Consider the following 14,110-nt stretch of genomic DNA (forward strand, 5'->3'; position numbering starts at 1 on the left):
AAAAATATTATTTATAAATTCATAAGGGTGAACCACCCCTCTGACGGGCGGTAAGGAGTAATGGATGGTATATTAAATATTGTTATTAATTAGGGAGTATGTGTGCTAAATCTCATTATGCAACTCGATTTCTTTCTGATAGAAAAAAATATTTATAAATTCATAAGGGTGAACCACCCCTCTGACGGGCGGTAAGGGGTAATGGATGGTATATGAAAATTTTTTATTAATCAGGGAGTATGTGTGCTAAATCTTATTTTGCAACTCGATCTATTTCTGATAATTTAGTAGATTCGTTAATTAAATGAAGTTAGTAGAATGTTAATTAAAATGCATTTATGCATAAGATACCCGCCAAACGGGTGCGAAGTGGTTGGGGTTAAAATACCGCCAATCCTTAAAAGATAAAAAGACATTGTATTTTACCTCAGACAGTAGGTTTCTACATAAAATTTTGGCTGCCAAAAAATAGCTGCTAACTTCACGCAAAATCAAATTAGCTGCTGAAACTTTTGGCTGCCAAAAATTGGCTGCTAACTTCACACCGGTAGATGGAATGTGGCCTTTTCTGGGGTTTATTTAACACAAAAAAAACAAGGAGCTCTATAAACTCTTAGGCCTACTTAGTAAATCAGCCATTCTAGCACATACTAGTAACTACTAAAAAAGAATTAGGCTAAGATAGGGTCTACCTTTTTACATCTGCATTAAGCGAAACTATCTGTCATACTCTAGAACCAGATAAAGAATGAATCTAGTTAAAATAGGATTGTCAGTTTCCCCCAGATTTTAAGGAATGCACTTATCTGTCAAGTACCTAGGTGTTGACATGCTGGGTTTAACTACTGAGTACTATCTAGTACCAACATTGGTTTAAGTAATTTGCAACTATGGAGCAACTTATAACTTGAGGCCATGGTTTAGCAACAATGATTTACAAAAAAAAACTGACAGACCAGATTGACATTAACATTCTTTTCACTATTGATCCTTATAACTTAAACAAAATAAACAAATAATTAATATGTGCTGAGTATTCATTAAATTCTAAAATGGGCCAAATTGACCTGCAAGGTAAAATCAATGTAAAATCAATGGCAGTTCCTAATTCTATTCAATCAACAAAACAATGAACCAATATCCAATATTATTATTTACTTTCCTCATCCAATAATGGTTTTCCTTCCGTTTCCTTTCCGTTCAGATCAGGTATGTTAGGAGGGACCATCTTAAGGGTGTATTATATCTGTGTAGTATATATATTTATATATGATTTTTAAATAAATTACTTAATGAAACATGGTTGAAATTTACTTTATCTTGGCAAAAAAAAATAAATCAGTTAATATATCTATTGGAGATTAAACCTGTAACACAATAGTGCAGAAGAACACATAGACGATCTTAAGTTTCCTACAGAAAATATGATTCCTTTAGCAGGTAGAGGCGGATTTGCAAAATCTGCAGGGTTTCAAGTTAGAAGTCGATTTACGGACTATTTTAATATGAAATCAAAAACTCACAATACGAAGATAGTTATAGTTATAAAGTTCTTAAACAGTAGCATATATTTTTATAGCCGTCAAAAAATATAATAAATTAGGTATTAGAAAAAATCGTTGTTTCAAATTTTTCAAAGGTCACAAAGGTTCACAGGATCATTCACTACCATCATTTACCACCCTCCTTAACTTAATATATTAATAATAATATGCCTTAATAATATTATGTGGCTCACGGAAAAAAGATCGAAAAAGAAAAGTTCGAATACAAAATGTCGAAATACAAAACAGCGAAAGTACAATAAAAGGTCGAATCACAAAAGAGCGAAAAATAAAAATGTTTAAAGGAATGAATAAATAGGTTTTTAGTTACATTTTTATTTTTTATATTATTAAGAATCAAAGGCATACTTACTTTTTCTTCCTAATTTGCCCGCTATATCTTGCCAAACCTTGTCTTTTTTGTAGCCGCTTTTGTAGTCAGCATGTTTCATATTCCATATATATTCAAAGAAACTGACATGCTCAATTAACCTTTCGTCTTCTTCAGCAGAAAACGGTGTTTTTTTCTTTCGTAACATAATTATAATAGGTATAATATTAATACTTCTACGGCAGATTAAACACTGGCACGCCGCTAACGACGCAATTGACTCCTCTGAAACCAGTCGGTCTTATCACGCCCGGCGTACAACGCTGGCGTGGACTGTATTGTATTGCGCTGATGCGCTCTCTAGGAGAATTGTAATGGCTCGTGTCCACTAGCAAATAAACTTGCTAGAGTTACTCTCACAAGTCACTTGCAGCGCGTGTAAACAGCTACCGTAGAGTAATATTGCAGAAAGTTTACTTGCCGGGCAAGTACTTGCTGACTTGCTAGAGCTTGTAGTGTAGGTACACCGCGTGTTTCACCAAGTTAATTTGCAATTATCAATATCGAAACTGTTCCGAAATATTTGCAGCAAGTAGTGAAATATTTACATGTATTTAAAAAAAATGGTGGACCGGCGTGTTTGGAGTAGGGACGACACTAATTTATTGATTGAAAATGTTGAGCTATACCCAGAATTATAGAATGTACATTGCAAAGACTTTAAAAACAGAGTAAAAAAACAGGGTGCTTTTCAAAAATTAGCAGAACTATTTGAAACGTCTGAAAACGAAATTCAACGCAAGTTACAGAACTTATGAATAACAACACAACTGAATCAGGAGTGAAAAAAAATTCAAAAGAAAAAAAATGGACAAGGAGCAAATGAAGTGTATAAGAGCACATGGGAATTCTTTGATTCTTTAAAATTCATGTTAGCTGGAAATGTTCAAAGCTGTACAGAAGATAATCTGGTAAGTAAAAGTCGAAAATTAATTTTATTTTATTTAAAGTATTTTATATTAGGTGTTTAAAGTAATCAGTAGTCAAAACCTTAACCTATATATCATTTTAGATGTATTTGTACTGCCATGGAACCTCACCTTGAGGGGAAATCAGTGGCGCACCGAGAAAATGTGCTTGGGAGGGGTTTTGGGAAAAAGAAACAAGACCTCCACGGAGACGAAATTTTTTTGGGTGCTACGCCCAAAACAAACACATTTCGGACATTCACTTTTAGTTTAAGTAAAAATAATTAAAGTTTAAAAATGCCAAAAGTTAATATGTACCTATAAGCTATAGGTACAGCTAGTCCCAATAAATTTAGTTACGACTCCAGAAAGTTTTTGGATTATTTTGATCAACTTAATCCATTTAGTTGCTATATTTTTCTTCAAATTTATTTAGACAAGACATTTAAGAATTGAGTGACATTGTGAAGTTGCCTCAGAGAAAAACGAAATACAATATACAAATCAAATTTAGGTAAAAACTGCCTTAAGTCGTAACTAAATTTCTTTGGCCCAGCTGTACCTATAAATACGAATATTAACAGTATATTTAAAATAAAAAGATCGTAATTAATATAAAACATACCTTCTATCGGGCTCAATGGCCGTCGTGCATTGGAATTTCTTCCTGACGTTTCGCTAGCGCGCGTGGCTACTGGCTAGCTTCCTCGAAAGGCTTCCTCAGAGGTGCTTCCATTGCCGATGTTGGAATGTTGGAAGCGGACTGACTGACAACATCGGCGACGGCGATGGAAGCATCTCTGAGGAAGCTAGCCACGTGCGCTAGCGAAACGTCAGGAAAAAATTCCAACGCACGACGGCCATTAAGCTTAATAGGAGATATTTCTCTATATAGAAAACTCCGGCCGCGAAAGGAAAGCCTAACGAATTTTTTTGAATATAAAACAAATTTTATTTTTAAAAGGAAATGTAGATACAAATAACAAAATATGCATTTAAAGTAAAATATCCAAACGACGTTGTTTTAGAGCCAATTGGTTTAATACGTCTTCTTCTTCTATTTGAGTGTCGGGGTGAACAAACATCAAAGCTAAACCATTAAGCCTTTCTTCACCAGTGGAATTTCTTAAATACGTTTTAAGCAACTTTAATGAAGAAAAGGACCTTTCACACGTACATGTTGTTACAGGTAAGGTAGCCATAATCAAAAGTAAATCATGAATAATTGGAAATAAATTCTTATTGCATATATCTAAAGTTTCAATTGCATTTTGTGGCTTTGGTTCAGTACCTAATAAAAACTGTTTCCAAAGTGTAATTTCTCCTCTTATATTTGAGTCACTATTGCTGTCATTAAGTTCATAAAAATCTACCAAAGTTTTTATTGATTTAATTACCTCCTCGTCAGATTTTAGGTTTAGTAAGTCCTGAAATGGATTTAAAACATTTTTGTGGGTCACAAATCTATCATTTATAGACCGTATAGTTTCGTCAAAAAAAGGAATAAAAACTGACCTTTTGTAGTATTCTTCTGGAGATGATGCAGGCACATTATTTCTTTTCGTTTGAGAACTTACTGTTCTTGGGACAGATATAATTATATCAAATTCGTTACAAAAATCTGATACTTGTCGAAAAATATTGGCAAAAACATCATCTGCGTTTTGTCTTAACTGTTGTAGCGATTTTTTTTGTCTTTTCTGCAGAGTCAACAGCTAAACGTAGGTCTAGATTTACGGTTTGAAGGTATTTGCTAAGCGGTAACGTGAATTCAAATAACGAGTTGACAACATAAACACTCAATAAAAAATTAAATTTGCAAATAGCGGATGACAGCAACTGAGCATCAGTCGCAGTTTTCTTGTCTGTCCAATTTGTAATAATTTCCAATGCCTTAATTATGGCAGGAAGTAAAGAAATAAATGCACGAACTAAATCATGTCATTCAACCCACCTTGTAGAACACAGTCTTTTTAATCTTTCGACACTTGGCTTCTCATCTAATTGTTCTATTTCATTTGCTAAAACGTGTTGTCGTTTGGGAAAATTAAAAAAATTGTAGGTAGACTCTATGGTTCCCATACAATTTCCAATATCTGGTAATGCACATCCTTGAGATATCGCAAGATTAAAACTATTGGAGCAACAATGCACATACATAGCTCGGGGATATTCTTTCCGAATAATGGTTTGAACACCCTTTATGTAGCCACTCATTGAACTTGCTCCATCATATCCTTGTCCTACTATATTTTTCCCATTTAATCCTATCTCTCGTATAAAGGAACAAATAGTATGAGCTAATGCAGCACCAGTGGTTTCAGTTACAGGAATAAATTGTAAAAATTCTTCATGAACTTTATTATTTTCTACGAATCTAGTGCAAAATGATAATTGAATTGTACCGCTAATATCAGTCGTTTCATCACACAGAATACTAAAAAACTTGGCATCATTAACTCTTTTTACCATTTTTTCTAAAATAATGGTATTGAATGTAGAAATAATTTCATTTTGAATTCGCCAACTGATGTAAGTAGCATTTTGTCCGGTAGATTTTAAGTGATTGGTCAAAATATGATCTCCTGCCTCAACCCTGAATTTTAAAAGAGACCGAAAATTTCCTTCTTCTTTATGTGGTGGTGAATTGAAATTCAAGGATCCAAAATCGCGATGGCCTCTAAAAGACAGTCCCATTTTAGCAAGAAAAATAGCTGTCTTAATAATAGGTTAAAGAGACTCTCTATTTTTTTGTATTTGCAATTTTCTTCCTTTATCAAGCATTAACTGAATATTTTCCTGTTTGCCGGTATACGTTGCTAAAAAGTTAGCTGCTTTCTCTAAACAACTTTTATGATACAGATTTTCTGAATGTTTCTTAAAATCTTCCCTCGCATCTTTCCAATTTCGAAATGGTGTCTTAACTAATTTTCCTGCACTAGACCCCTGTTGCCCAACAACTGTGGAAAATAACACACAAAACTTGCATCCAATGATGGAGAATATACCAGCCAATTCCAGTCAGTCATCCAACCAATTTGAAATTTCAAATTCCTCGGACCAGAAGATGGAAACTTGAAATTATAAGAATCGGGAGTCCAAGGCTTTTCTAGAAGCCTTTTCTTAGTAGCATCATCCACCTGAAAGAAATCCGCATTTACCAATATTTAAAAATTATTATTTCTCACACCGAGAAATAATAACCGTCTTGGCGAACAACTGAACAACAAATATTCGCTTGGCTGTATTTACTACCCGTTTTAGAAAAATAAAAACCAAAATCAAATTCTACCGACTGCTGACTTTGACTTTGCACTGTTTCACAAGATGAAGTGGAAGCTATTTCGTTATCCTCAGTATGAGGTTTCGGCCCATGCACCTATAAAAAATACCGGAAAAACGCAATAAGGTTCCTTGGTTTGTGCACAGAAAAAAGTGGCTCCCTTCAACCAAGAACTTTGTTGAACTTGATAGATATTCTTTTCTAACCAGTGTAATTTACTTGAACTAGAATCATTGAGCTTGCAAAAAGAAAATCGTTGATCTTGTCATTAGTCGACCATTCTCTTCATCTATTTAAAGCTTGGTGAAAGATCGAGTTTCTTAAGATTAGCCTCCAAATATAAGTATTTCCAGAGAAGAGCATTAAAATTAAATACAAGATCTGCGCGCTTGCATAAAAAATCAGCCGAAAATTTTGAAGTCCTCGGGTCTTGAAGTAAGACCTTTGTTTCTCAACAAACTTCTCAGCGGACCAATGAGATCCATCATTAGCGCGTGGGGTGCATCCACCTGATCCTCCGCCGGCCGGTGTCACCATCAGGATCAGCCATTAGTTTAGTTTAGTATCAGTGGGTAGTATGTGATTTGTGCGATAGACGAGTGTCTCCCAGCGTCTGACCGTTATTTTTTATTACCGAGATATCGAGTTTCTGCCAAATAATGTCTGAATATAATAATCGTATATGTGAGTTATTAGAGATTTGGAATCTTGGCCATTTGAGGCCAATATTTGAAGGTAAGTTTATATACTTCCTCACGTAATAGTGCTTTACAATATTTATATATTCATAAAGCAAATACACAATATAATTATATGGTACCTATTATGATGTATAATTATGGTTACAAAATGTACAGTAATTATTTTTAATACTTTTTACTTATCTTAAAATCACGATATCTTTTCATGCAATTTTTTAAGGCAATATTATTGCATATCAAATTGGCGTTCATTGGCATTATTTCTAAAAATGGCGTGCTTCTTCTTGCAGCAAACAGTGCGAAGGAGCTTTAAAGTATTATTATGTTTTTAAACCAATTAACAAAATACTCAAGTGGAAAATAAGTTGCTTGTATCAAAACTACAGAGTTTTTGTTTCAAGTATCCCGGTTTCTAAACAATAAAAAAATGTGTTTGTAAATAGTTTAGGTATTCTTGGCAGAAGTTTATTCTGTTAAATATAGGTTTTTTTACTTAATGTTTATCTATTAAATACTTATAAATTAATATGAAATTTGATTTAAAATAAGGATCCCCTTGCCATTGAAGATTTTAGAGGTCATGGCCGTCCCACTGAGAGGGCTGACATAATTTGATTGAAAACTAAGGGAAAAATGTTCTGAGAGTTCTTTAAATTATAAAAAGTAGTATTATGGTTTAATTTTTTATATGAGTAAAAGAATAATTAAAAAATGCTTTAAACATTTTTTTTTCAACACCATGAATTTTGAAGTTTGAAAGTCAATATGAGGAAGTACAATTGATTTTTAACAGTAAAAAATAAATTAGGGGAAAGATAGTGGTACATGTTTTAAATAATGTTTACATTTTTTATATTATTAATATATAAAATAAAATTATAAAAAAAAATAAAATAGTATTCATTATTACTTATTATAATATAAAAAATGCCACTCTTATAGTAAATAATTACTGGTATAGTTAAAAAGATTGAGCCTAAAACTATTTTTTACTTACATTAAAAAAAATTATCAGGATTTAAAAAAAAATTATCATCATTATAAGTGAGCAATATTAATTATAGAACACTTACAAATTTATTTTAAAAATAGGATTGATTCTCATATATTATTGTCAAATGGCAAAACAAACTAAATAAGGTATATTAATAAATATTTTAAAATATTGATTTCAGAGCAAAACATTGAGGAACATATCCTTAATTTGTTAACGGATGAAGATATAGATAGACGCACCAACAACAACATAGGTTCCAAAATAAAGCTTAAGGTGGGAATTGCTGCACTTAGAAAAAAGGTATGTAAATAAGTTTATTTAAAAAAAAGTATGTTAATGGACTCAAAAGAAATTAAGGCCTAAAAAGCAATTTGGGTGTTAAATATAGGTAAACAGTTTTTTAGTTAAAAACTGTTTTTAACGTTTCTTCAAATAAACGTTTCTTCAAATGGGATTAAATATATGTAGGTACACTTTGTTCAAACTAGGTTTGCCTCCACGTCATTATGCTGCCACCGGCAAATGCCATAAGAATATGCTTGGTGTCATTGATGACGTAGAGGCATACCTGGTTTGAACAAAGTGTACATGGCATTTGTTAATTACTTTTTTTAATTTTTTAGGTAAATGATAGTAAAGATGAGCCAAATAACACTTTTGCTGAAGAGACAATTGAAGAACCCTCACCATTAATAAAACGGAAGACAGAAAACCAGTCAAATAGCATTGACAACAACACCGGCGATCTCAAAATATTTAATTGTGATTTTGCTAACCCGGGCCAAATATGTGAAGATGTGTCGATAGTTTTTGTAGATCAAAACTTTGCCAATATTACTGACCCTGATGATAAAATTGCCTCTAGAAATACCGCCACTACTTTAACAGTTCAAACTTTAGATACTGGCTTTTCTGAGCCAAGTACCTCGAATACGGAAACGTCAGATATCGTTGATGATATTTCTAGATCGAGATTCGATGATTTTGATTTTGATTTTTTTTTAAAAAACAATATAATAGGACAAGCCTTATTGCAAAAAGGCAAAACATCTAAATTTAATAGTACTGATAGGGACAGACTATCTGAATTGATAATTAAGGAACTACTTAATAAATATGGCAAACTTTCCAAAGAAGACTTACAAAGTCTTGCAAAGAAAATCGAAATAACCTTTCCTGAAGAAAAGTCAACAACATACTATATTCCTCCAATACCAAAAAGGAGATCATTAAAAAATGAATCAGAAAAGGCACGAGGAAAATTATCAGACAAGCAAAGGAACATACTTTGGTTAATTTCAAACATAACAAAAGTACCCGAGAAAAAGAACACTGAGAACCTAGTGCACCTCGAAGATGAGGGTAGGTAGATTTTTATCTATTTTATTTATTGTAATTTTTAGTTGTAGATAGATTTTTTACTATCACTTCGATTTTACTTCAATCATCTATACTATATTATTAAACTAAATCATTACAGTTTCACATTATATGTACAAAAAAATATACAGAGTGTTTAAGAAATCCGTAAAAATATTTTAAAAGTATATTGTTGAAGAAAACAAAACTTTTTCATAATTTTTATTAGGTATTTTTTTAGGATGAGGGGGATTAAAAAATAATAAAAGAACTGAAAAAATCGAGGACTTGGGTGACAATTGAAAATAATCGATTTTCCTTAAGCATTTTGCGCGCCGAAATCTAGCTCTAAGGCGATGCATTTTAGACCACATGTATATGTATAAAAAAAGTCTTATTTTGACTCCAAAAATACGTTCTTTAAATATTTTTTACTGAATTTTTAAAACACCCTGTATATTATAAAATAATATTTTTTTAAATAATTATGCCAGTGGATAAACTTTATTAAGTTATTGGGTACCTACATAAATATAATATTTAACAAAATTGTAGTTAAGTAGGTGTCTATTTCATACTAAAATTACATAATTTACAGAAATCTCCGTAGAAGCAAAAAATAGCCATATTTGGCTAAAAAGAAATACGGAGCCGACGGATGATGTGGTAAAGCATTGGAAAAGATCTTACCAAATAAGAAAAATAAATAATTTAGATTCCATAGAATCCTTTATTCAAGAATGGCCAGTTCTCCAAACGCCTCTTGCTCCAGAGTTGGTAAGTAATTTATTAATGCTGTATAAACAAAATGTCATGAAAGATTTTGTTTAAATTTTAGATCGATCTTGACTTCCAAATACTTCACCCGACCGAGTCGTTTCATCTGGAAGCGTCTTTAGATGCATTTTTTAAAGATGTATTAGTTGTTAGAAAAAGTTGTCTAAGTGCTGCAGACAATACAATCCTTAATTTGGTTGAAACTGAAATAACAGCAGGTCAGGTTTTTATCAATTTGAGAATCTAAACTTTTAAATTTCAATTATTTGTAGATTCCAAAGCGGCTATTTTGTTGTATCTTCTGCCTGCTCTGGTTCCACCAAAAAGTAGGAAGCAGTTTGGAAAGAGACATTGGAAACCATCCATCTCCGAAGCTCGAGACGGTTTAATTCTCCATGTTAAAACTCCAGGGGATTTGGAAGCTGAAAAAGAATCGCGGACCAAACATGTGATGTCTAGAGGTATGACACTACAACCTTATCTGGTTCTCATAGGACCCAGTTTGGGCAACATTTTGAGTGCTTGGGTTATAATTAATAATAGGGAATATAAATGTATTTCGGTACTTGATGCTCTTGATTTTTGTTTCAAAAGCTTCCAAATATTTGATGCTCAATATCCTTTTGAGTGCCAACATATTTGGTACTTAATTCAGTGGAAAGTTTATAATTATTTTACGAAAAAAGATCCACAAATACCCTATATAAATGACCTACTATAATAACCTACTACTAAAAATCTGTTTAAGTTTAAATTAGATTTAAAATGGACGCTTACCCAATTATTACAGGATTTATTTGTTTTAAATGTAATAAAATATTTTTCTTTCAAAAAACATTAATTAACCATATAAAACTAGCACATCCTTTTCAGTCAAAATATAAGTGTAAGCAACAAAACTGCAGTCGTTCTTATAAAGACTTAAACGGTCTACGAAAGCATCTTAACTCTCATCATCAATCTAAAGAGATCACTGAAAATGGAAAAATAAATACCTTGAATGGGACTGAATTTAAAATAATAGAGTTGGGTAAAATTACCTGTACAAACTTATCCGAAAATAATTCCGCTATTGAGCTTGGTTTTACAATGAAGTGCCCTTCTGAGAGTGACCCTAATGATGTTCAAAAACTTTTAAATGACTTTTTGTTAAAGTTATATGGGAATTCTAACTTAAATCGAAAATTGGTTCAAGATGTAGTTATCTATAGTGAAGAGCTAATAGATGGTATTTTTTGTCAGCTTGATAACACACTCATAAATGTTACTGATGTGTCACAATTGAAACTAAATTTTGCAAAGGTATCACAAAACGTAAAGGAAAGTTTTAAAGTTATATCCACCGAATATAGGAGATTTGGACAAATGAAAAGTGCAAATTTACTAACAAAACCACAGTCATTTACCATAGGAACTACAACAGCTCTTTCCAAAATTAGTACCCCATTAGAACCTAATTTATCAGTTAAAAAACTTGAAGGACAGATAGTTTCACTGAAAACTATACTAAACCTTTTTTTGGAGTTGCCAAACGTATTTAATAGCATAAAAACATTCATTGCAGAAGAAGAATCTGCACCGATAAATACGTATACTAGTATATTTCAAGGAAAGTTATGGAAAGACGTAAAAATACAATTTCCCGATAAAATGTTGTTGCCGCTATTTTTATTCTATGGCGACTTTGAACCGATTAACCCTTTGGGATCTAGAGCAGGTATTTACAAAATAGGAGCAGTTTATATCTCTCTGGGGTGTCTACCTCCTGAGCATGCATCACTATTAGAAAACATTTTCCTAGCTCAAGTTTTTTATTCCACCGACAGAAACGTGCATGGTAATAGTAAAGTGTTTAAAACACTTATTGAAGATCTTATATTTTTAGAACAAGAGGGTTTAAGTATAGATATTGGTAAGGGATTCAAGCACAAAGTGTATTTCACTCTTTTATTAATTTTAGGAGATTACCTTGTACTTAATTTTATTCTTGGATTTAAAGAAAGCTTTACTTCTGAATATTTTTGCCGAATATGTATTTCTTCAAAAAACGTAACACAAGTGGAAACAAATGAATCTATTTTTTTTTACCGAACAGTTGAGAATTATAACATAGATTGTGTTGGGTTAACACGGGGTGTAAAAGAAACATGTGTATGGCCCACATTTTCATCCACATTTTCATGTTACTAATAACTGGTCATGTGATTTGATGCATGACATGTTGGAGGGAATTTTAGGATATGATATGGCCTACTTAATAAATAATCTTATTAAAAAAACACTTTACGTTAGAACATTTAAATGATCGAATCAAGTTTTTTAATTTTTCACACGCTGATGCTGGTAACGCAATGCCGCAAATTAAATTTGAACATCTAAAAAAGAATTATATAACTATGAGTGCTTCAGAAATGTTAGCATTGACTATTTACTTTGGACTAATCGTTGGTGATCTTGTACCACCAGGAGAAACAGTATGGAGTTTCTACATATCAATTATTCAAATTTTAGAAATTCTTCTTAGCAGAATCCTTTCAGAAGATTTAATAAAATACTTGGAAACCTTAATTGAGGAACACCACACATTTATATGTGATTATTTTAATTTGTCATTGAAACCAAAATACCATATATTATTACATTACCCAAAATTAATAAGGCTTATTGGTCCGCCCAGATTTTACTGGTCTATGAGATATGAGGCTTTCCATAAACTCTTGAAATGTACTGCAAATTCTACGACCTGCAGAAAAAATCTTTTAAAAACCTTAAGTATTAAGCAACAGCTAAGGTTTGCATCTAGAATTTCAAGTAAAAAAGGATTTGAACTTAATATTGAAATTGGGCCATATAGATGCTTAGAACCACATGTTAGTAAAAAAAATTCAAAAATCTCTAATGGCAATGGTTCCAGCATATCTTGGATTAAAATTAATAATATCAACTATAAAATCAATTTTATGTTGAAATTTGCTGAATGTGAATTTGCTCAAATTGAAAATATAATATTAACTGAAAATAAGCAAATATTTTTTATACTAGAAAAACTAAATACTGTGGGGTTTTCTCATCATGTACAAGCTTGGGAGGTTAGTAAAATTATAGGGGACCACCTTTTTATCAAACACTTAGACTCCTTTGAAGATAAAAATATTTATAATACTCATAGTTTTGGGAACGGTGGCATTTTCATTTCCACAATTAAGTAAAAGGTATGGCTGGTTTTTTTTTATTACACAGAAAATATGTTTTTTTTTTAAGTACAGCGTCCTAAAATGTATATTTAATAGGTATTAGAATAAATCCTCTATTAATTAAGAACTCTATAATTTTCAAAAAAGAACAAAAAATTATAATAAAAATTAATGTACCTGAATATGTTTGCTTAAAAATATGATGTACTTAAAATTATGACTGATCTCCCTTAGAATACAAAATAATATTTATTAACATAATAATATTATGTTATTTTTTATTTAGTAGGTACTGTAGCGTCTTAAAACGATATTTAAAAGGTATTAGAATAAATCCTCTATTAATTAAATACGCTATAATTTTCCAAAAGGAACAAAAAATTATAAAAAAAAAATAATGTACCTGAATGTATTTACTTAACAATCTGATGTACCTAAAATCATGACTGATCTTTCTTAGGATATATTATTAATGTTATGTAAGTCCCACGGGAGATTCGATTGAGTGATTGTAGAAAAATAATGCGTAGGAAAATTTCTAAACATTTTGGTATCCACAGTTTTTCTATAATTTCGGTTAAATTCATCAATCAATAATTCAATTCCTGATATAGGAGATCCTATTATAAGAATTTAGAGCTTGTTTTGTAGATAAGAATTTATTACTTGTTTTGTATTTATTTAGAATTATATTCTAATTTACTTATTTTAAAACCTTTAAATGGTGTTGCTTTATAATGATTTGGATATGTGCATACAGGGTGTATCACGGCCGATGGTAGGTTAGGCGTTTTCGTATATATAGACCGTAAAATAGATTTTTTTTTGAAAATTAGCAAATTGGGTTATAGCTTGCAGTCTACCGATTAAAAAATTTTTTTTTCGGTCCAGCGTTGTCGCTTACACTAAAAAGTACTATCGGCTTTGTTATTTCAAATAAAACACCCTATTTATTA

The sequence above is a fragment of the Anthonomus grandis genome, chromosome 24, assembly GCF_022605725.1.
Source record: "Anthonomus grandis grandis chromosome 24, icAntGran1.3, whole genome shotgun sequence".
Classification (NCBI taxonomy): domain Eukaryota; kingdom Metazoa; phylum Arthropoda; class Insecta; order Coleoptera; family Curculionidae; genus Anthonomus; species Anthonomus grandis.